Consider the following 8,836-nt stretch of genomic DNA (forward strand, 5'->3'; position numbering starts at 1 on the left):
ACTTGATTTTCTCCAAATAATTAAGTCAAAATAACTTAATTAATTATTTTCAAGTAGCTGTTAAGAATAAATTCGATTTTAATTCACAATTTAATTCAAGGACAAATTAAATTGGAATATTCTTGTTGCCACATTTCAACAAGCCCAACTTGAGAAAGGGACAGTACCACCTGAATCCTGGCGAAAAATCGTGCAAAAACGCCTATTTGAACACCCAATTCGGATAATTGGGCTTTGTACACCCCCTCAGAACCTCCTTGCTGCTCAAGGTGAGGTCCCGACCTGCTGCTAGGTCAGGTTACTGCTGTACGCAATGATCTTCTAAATTATTTTGCTGGTCTCCCTTTTTTCCGATGCAGATATTCCTTTATATAAGCTGATGGCTAACTCCTAAATCCCTGGATAGTTCTCAATAAACAACAAGTATAACATGCGGGTTTGTTTCAATACACAGAGATTCTCGGTCCCAAAATAGTGCGCAGGTACCACCCTGTTAAACATATAAAAAAAAACAGTTCCGTGGACTATTTCCTGCTTATCTTCTTAATCGCTCATTAATTCACTAAACCGACGGCTTAAACACAGAGAATCAATGCTTAAATCCTTAAACTGGCGGCTTTAATGGACTCCATAGTGCTATGAACGGAGAACCATAATTCATCGGTGCCAATAAACCATATTGTAAATCGCAAATTGGCAGGACCTGCAGATCTTACGGTCTATACACACGGCGTGTGCGATATGCGATTGTGATATTGCAATCACAATCTTGATCGTCAGGGGATGATTCTGTACTGCCTTCCCTTTGCGATGTGTGATTGTGATCATCGAATCACAACCCTGACTATCGGGGCCGATTCATAAACACATGATCCACCTCCGATCCACGATATGTGATATCGCAATCGCAACTTAGATCCTGCCAGGACCGATTCGTAAACACTTGCCTTTTGTGATTGCGATATGTGATTATCACATCACAACTTTTCTTGCCTAGGGCTAAATCGAAAGCACAACCCTCTAACCTCTACAACAAGCGAAATGTGGGACCAATGGCATCTTGACATTTGGAACTTCCCCATTCGTTGAGAGTTTTTCCATGTAACTTCCTCCTGCCAACTGTCCAAGTCAAACTTTATCTTTGACTTGCTCTAACTTATTCATATGAAATCAGATTTGAGTGTTATTCACATCATTGGAATTAGGATAATGAGAACTTCTATCTGATGCTAATTTTATCAAGATTCTCCCACTTTGAGTTTTAAGCCTTTTTACCATGCAAATGGTACTTTTTAGAGATCCACCTTGTTATAGACATTTTTGGGCACTGCAACCCCAAGCATAAATGTCCATAAACCAAGGGCTCCTAAGTCCCTAAAGGTGTTGTTCCAACCCCTAAAATAACAAGGTCAACTGATTACAACATCTCCTAGAAGTTCTCCATGAAAAACTACTCAGAACTGGTCAAAACTGGACCATTTCACCTGCTCCATAGGCAAAGTGCGTTGCATCCCACCTAAATACACACAATAGGTGCGTTGCATGTCAAAAATCCCTTCTATGGGGTGCGATGGGCGAGAAGGGACAAATGGCAGGGTCAATCCGCAAGGTGGAGAAGCATGGAATCTTCCAGAAACTTCTCCTGTGACACTTGCCTCTCTGAATTCGACCAGGGATGAGTAAGAGATCATCAATCTCCAAGTGGAATCAAGAACTATCAGAGGGGAGACACTAATCAAATCTCAAAAGCTGACTCACCTCCCTTGCAGACATCTATATATGGATCCCTCATCCCAGAGATCCAGAGGCTGGAATTTTGTATCTTGTAAGGAAGTGCTGCTGGTTTATTGGTGCAATATCATAGTGTTGGGTGATCTAAGCTTTTCATGAGGTGAAGAAGGGCTTCTTGCTGAGAGGATGATGCTGGGTCAGAACAATTGGTTGTAATTCTCTTGGCTCTTTCTTGATTAGCAATAAAGCTATTCAAGTTTTCCTCCATACTCTTGTATGATTTATGTTTTATGTATTTGTATGGTTAATATACATCTGATCCTATATTTCTTATGATAATATATCTATGTTCTCGTATAGTGTTATGCTGCTTTGATTCTACAAGTACTCTGTGAAGCTGGGTATACAAGAAAGCAAGTAGCAAAAGACTATCAGAAGAGAGAGGAATCGAGCAAGGAATCAAGCGCAAGACAGAGGTTGGTCTCCTTAATTCTTCTCTCATCTATCTTTCATAAAGGAAAACAAAAGTAGTGTTAAGTTTGTTTGTTTCTAAGGTAGCTACCAGCCTTAGTGGGATTAGCAGCTCTGCATAGACACTATTCTCGGTAACAAAATGGCGACTCCGCTGGGGAGCGAGTAGATTGTTTGTTCATCTACATTTTTTTACTTTATAAACTTACAGACGGAGCCTGAAGTCAAGCTAGCTAGCCTTCGAACTGCATTTGCTATGCAAGTGCAAAGTAGATCAATGCTGCTTCAGTCAATCTCTGGGTTTTGTTTATGAATTAAACAATTGATTTCCAAGCTCTCTAATTGCCCTTGTGGTGGCTCTAGTAACCTCCTTAAATCTACCCCTGTGATTGATTTAATGATTACCACTTGCTTGGCCAAAATCCCTGAACTGAACTTCAAACTATGACCCGGAACCCAATCAAAGTCTCGTCCCTATTTCAGCGCATTGTCTGTTCTGTGAACTTCAAAAGCAGTGCACTTCCCGAGTGTAGTAGGTGCGTTGCATTTCAATTTCACTGTGTTACAGGTGCGCTGATTAGACAAGGCCTTGTTCCTAAATTTTGGTTTCTGTGTTCATTCTTTTCAGCTCTATTCAGGAGTTTTGCTGCCTGTAGTCAGTACACCTCTGTTTGAAACCCCTTTCCTTGCTGTTATTCCGCCTCCATTGTGCAAAGAACTGTAAATGTTTTTGTGTATTTTTTGAGTCATTTTTAGTTCTCCTTTACAAGGAAGTAGCGTAATTGTACTGTCGTTTCTTGATTTGAAAGTGTCGTTTTCAATCATAGAAGAGAATCTGATTGTTCTTGATAGTCAATTACCTTGTTACTCTTGTATTTGATCTGAATTAGTAGTTTTTCTAGTGTTGAAAGCAATTTTTCAATTCCAAATCGCAAAGTGTTGTCATTGTCCTCATTTTGTCTTGAAAAGAAACTTGTTAGTAGTTGTCGCTTTGAAAAATAATTCAGATTTACACTTAGATTTCTTTTTATCATTTACACATTAAGAAGGTTGAAAACAAATACATGCATGTAAATTTGCATTTAAACTGTTTGTTGGTTTGATTTAGGACAGTGCATATAGTGTGTGCTCTTTGCTCTTTGTTGAAAGAACACAATCTCTCTTTCCTTAGTAGCTAGGATTTTCATTTGCAAAAAGAAGACTAAACGACTGTTTATCATCTTAGATTGCATTTTAGGAATTGTACATCTACATCACGTGGTGAACCTGAAAGGAAAATTTATTAAGCAAGATCAACCATAAAATAAATTTAATGAATCTAAAAACGCTTTGGAACCTAATGCACAACATCTAGAAGTCTAGGCTAGAGATGTATTCCGACGTCGTAAAGCCTAGTAACTATTGTTTTCATTGTTGGTTGGGTGATTCCTCCACTTTGAGATGATAAGTGCCAGTACGGACTTGTGCTCCCATGTACCGTCGAGTATATTTTGGGAGACCACAATAGGCTTAATCCTTTATCCATAGGAAGCCATGTCTGCCACCCTATCGATCGCAATGCACTGAACACAACATTCGGGAAGATTGACTGCCGTACCGAAAAAAGTATTCTGCAGTTTTGCGATTGCTTTGGTAATCCATCTATCTAGATTTCCAGAGAAGTCCCTTTCGTTCCTTTTCAGACTCCTTAACGGAAAAGGTCCATCTGAGCACTTGTCACTTTAGGCTCATTAAAAATTGAAGGCGACTAGAGTCATCTTTTGTTTTTTCTCGACTCTTTAAAATTGAAAAAACAAGTTGTGTTAAAGCATCTAAAATTTATTTTAAACGGAATAATTTTCACCTTTCCTACGTTGGTCTTAGGTTGAGGAAAATGGAGTCCACCAACCAAGGAGTTCCCCTTGGAGGAAATCCTAGTCCCTTCTCCTCTTGGGGAGATGTTGGTGCACCCCATATGGCCACATTGTCACTTCCAGGATTGACAATTGGCTTGCCCGTATGGCTTTTCTCAACCTTCATCGTTCAGAACACCGTGATTCCTGAACAATCGAGTCAAAAACTAAACGATACCATAGTTACCCCCCAACCCTCTACTTCATCCATTTCTTCCTCTCCTCCTTCCTCTTCGCTTGATGAAGCTGGTAAAGCCGAAAATCAAGTACCTGAGAAGAAGAAGGAAATGAAGAAGAAAGAGCCAAAGGTGAAAAGGGGCAACCAAGCATCGTCTAGCGAAAATCCACACACTGCACCGACCAGGCCTAAATCGCCATGTGTCATTTGCAAAGGAGACCACTATCATCGAGATTGTCCTTGCATCCCTCGGATCTTAAGGGACTGGTCTCCTCATTTGCACAACCTGGTGTCGTCAACCTCTCATGATCATGTTGAAAACACACCGTCAACTAGTGAAAGGGAAGCCCCTGGACAAAAAGGAAAATGCAAATTTCCTTGTAAAATGTGTGAAGGCGATCATGCCATCCACCGTTGTCCCTTCTTAGATGAGGCTAAAAGAGTTTTGGACGACCGTCTGGTTTCACCGTTACGGCTTCCTCCTGGATATAAGAAACTCTTGCCGAGTCCATCACTAGTTGAAAATCCAGCTGACACACCCTTGTGGTCGGCCGAAGTATCTATCATTGAAGAAAAACCATCTGAATCCATACCAGACGAAAGTCAAAAGGTCGAGGCAGCAGTTGACCCGGTCTTGCCTTCAGAGGTTCCATCTTCAGATGATACAGTCATCGAAGAGAACAAAGATGACACCGTCCAAATTATTTTCGTAAGCACAGACTCCGATGAACATGGGGGCAGTTTACCCGTTCCTTTACCGCAGGAAGGAAGTTCGTCAGAATCATACCCGGCCATCTATTCGGTCCCACCTCCAAGCAACTTGGTTGTTTCCTTTGACTGGAATCTACTAGGCAGACCCCATTTACTGGCTAGTGTACCATTCCAAATCATTGCTCAAATATATAGAATGGTCATAGCCGGTACCATCATATATGAAGGGGCTTCTGTGAGTATCCTTTCCTCAACTGCTTGGAAATCACTTGGTTCGCCATCGCTTTTGCCTGAAATGAGAAATCTAACAGGCTTTGACAAAGGAACCAATCGACTGTTAGGGATCCTTCCCAATGTGCCCATTACATTGAGAGGGAAAACCGTTCACATGAACGTAATGGTAGTCCAAGGACCCCTGGATTATAATCTACTCCTTGGATGAGACTATATTTATTGCATGGGAGCCATTGTCTCCTCACTCTTTAGAGTAATGTGTTTTCCGCACGAAGGAAGAGTGGTCAAGCTCGTAGACCAGCTTTCATTCCCCGGTTCACGCATAGAAAATAGTCATATACCATCCCTGAATGGTCTTTTCATGCAAGGAATGTCTCATCAATCCCCAGTCTGTCCACCTGATGAGTGCGAGTGATTCGGGGGACATGACTGAAACCCAGGGGGCATGCACCCTGGTCTACTTCGGCAAGAGAACCTTGGGTATAGGGTTGATTTCCGCGAAGGATATATGACTAATCTGGTGAACCTGTCCTTACAGGAAAATGGGAACAGACTGGAATAAGATACCTTCGTTAAGGTTATGCCGGGTGACACCACTCCCCTTTGCCTATTTCGATAGGCATCGCCGAGAAAGAATTTTATCCGCTACGCGGATGAAACTTTCTTGGTAACCTGGAAATTTTTCTCTATACCTGGGGGCATGCAAACCTTTTGGCGTGCAAGCGAAGAGCGACTATTTATTTTTTAAATTTGTAGGTCCTCGAACCCATTAAACTCGTAGGATTAGTCATTTCCAAACTTGCATAAAGAAAGGATTCGGAGCAAATCTTTGTAAGGTGCAAGCTCCACAAAAATGGCATCTTAGATGAGACATCCTTATTATACGACTGGATCGAGCAGTTTTAACGCGGACTTCATGCTCGTTAAAAAATAAACATAAGCAACAAGCAAGTGTTTCCCCCAACGTTTAAGCTCATTTTAAAATAAAAAATGAACCAATTTCCGGTAAATAACCATCGTGAATGTAGTACTTCAGCCTTTAAAGCCTTGGTCGTATTCTCATCATCACCTCCACTCTGTATTGGCTGATCATTCACCTCGACTTGATTGTTTACCCCTTTTGAGGAATAGCTGCTAAGAGTGATCTTGTTAGCCATCCTTGTGACACCGCCATGATTGGAAAATTCCAAACCTTACCTGGAATCAGCTGCTACCCGAATCTATCACTCGTTCCTCAAAAAACAAGTCTTCTTTAAGCTCTTTTCAACTGACTCGTAAATTATGAAAAGATTTCCGAGCCATTGGCCTCTCCAGCTCATTAAAGTGACCGGAAGTGCTATCCCTCCTTTAGATTTTAATCTTTTTGGACCTGAGGGATTATTACACAAAAATATCGAGCGCTTGTTTTGTTCGGCTCATTAAAAGGATCGAAAATTCATCCCTTCTGTATTATTTTATGCTTTTTTGGACTTAAGGGATTAGATGACGAAAAAGGATTTTTGGAGTTTCCTTTACGTCCCTTTTCAGACTCTCTAAAATTGAAAAGGACCGAGTTATCTTTGTCGTTAAACTCGTTAAAACCTAATAGCGACAAACTTGTCCATAACAGACAAGAACGAGTTTCACTATCGCTAGGCTCATTAAAACATAGCGATGGGTTTACCCGAAAGGAAAATTATAGGACAAGCATATGTTATCCTCCTCAAGCTTGACAAAAATAAAGAGGTACTGGTCAGCAATGACTGGGGAAAAATTGGGAAGAAAACTTGAAGAAGCTTTGTTGGTAGCAAGTCGCTCTTGAACATGACACTTTCACTTCGTGTCTAGTTCGTGTTGGGTTGTTCCATTCACTGGTCACATCACCATGGTTCCATCACATCATCCACATTTGGGGTTAATGCTACCAATCCATCATGTCAGTGTCGCCGATATGTTCAAGAGAAGTCGCTCAGAGAATTCACCTGTGTCTCCCCCACTATAATACATTTCCGCTCCATTCTTTCTGACCACCACCCTGAACCGTATATCACCAGATTGTTTTCACCTCCATTAAAATAATTTGCTCCATTCCGTGTCATTGATGTGGGATTCATTAAGGCCCTCCTATGACGGATCACTTCTTGTCGACATCATCTCATTATCCAAGAAGTCGATCTAGGAACAACCCTTTCAGTACTTTGAAGCTTGCATGCCTCAATGGAAAGTTTCTCACTTCTGGCGACAGGTTTACATCAATGGCATTCGACCGAAAGATTTTGCGTGGTGTTCGACGCCAAGTCCTTTATTCACACCATGTAAATTGTACTGTAGTACCTTGAGGGTCATCATCATTATCAGAGATTCCTCTCACTCCTGTTAACAACTTACATCATTGGCTGGTAATGAGGTGATGTCTTTCCATGTTCGACTCCAGAACATCTCTCACATGGATTGACTTGTACTTTGAGTGAAGATCGAACGAGATTGAAGACCCCGGATCTAGTTTCATCCATCCGAGCTGCGATATATATTCAGGAAAATAAAGACATCAAATGTACATCATTGCTGCACAGATAATCATCCAATCTAAGGGATGATGGCTCTACCAGAATCATCTGTCTACACTCAGACGATTGTCTGTCTCATGTACATGAAAAATGAATTTATAAAGCTGAGCATGGGAATGCCCGCCTCAGCTAGATCATGAAAATATTATGAAGATAATGTGTTGTATTGTATCTTATTACAAGTCTCCTTCCAGCTTGAAAGAACTTTGGATCCTCATGATAAAGCATTTCACCCGACATCAAAAAGATTAACGACCTCATGCTTTAAGGGGCAACTGTTATAGACATTTTTGGGCACTGCAACCCCAAGCATAAATGTCCATAAACCAAGGGCTCCTAAGTCCCTAAAGGTGTTGTTCCAACCCATAAAAGAACAAGGTCAACTGATTACAACATCTCCTAGAAGTTCTCCATGTAAAACTACTCAGAATTGGTCAAAACTGGACCATTTCACCTGCTCCATAGGCAAAATGCGTTGCATCCCACCTAAATACACATAGTAGGTGCGTTGCATGTCAAAAAGCCCTTCTATGGGGTGCGATGGGCGAGAAGGGACAAATGGTAGGGTTAATCCGCAAGGTGGAGAAGCATGGAATCTTCCAGAAACTTCTCTTGTGACACTTGCCTCTCTGAATTCGACCAGGGATGAGTAAGAGATCATCAATCTCCAAGTGGAATCAAGAACTATCAGAGGGGAGACACTAATCAAATCTCAAAAGCTGACTCACCTCCCTTGCATACATCTATATATGGATCCCTCATCCCAGAGATCCAGAGGCTGGAATTTTGTATCTTGTAAGGAAGTGCTGCTGGTTTATTGGTGCAATATCATAGTGTTGGGTGATCTAAGCTTTTCATGAGGTGAAGAAGGGCTTCTTGCTGAGAGGATGATGTTGGGTCAGAACAATTGGTTGTAATTCTCTTGGCTCTTTCTTGATTATAAATAAAGTTATTCAAGTTTTCCTCCATACTCTTGTATGATTTATGTTTTATGCATTTGTATGGTTAATATACATCTAATCCTATATTACTTATGATAATAGATCTATGTTCTCGTATAGTGTTATGCTGCT

This window comes from Pinus tabuliformis, chromosome 1_1 (assembly GCF_031772625.1).
Source record: "Pinus tabuliformis cultivar Carrire ecotype Pingquan chromosome 1_1, CPIR1, whole genome shotgun sequence".
In the NCBI taxonomy this organism is placed as follows: domain Eukaryota; kingdom Viridiplantae; phylum Streptophyta; class Pinopsida; order Pinales; family Pinaceae; genus Pinus; species Pinus tabuliformis.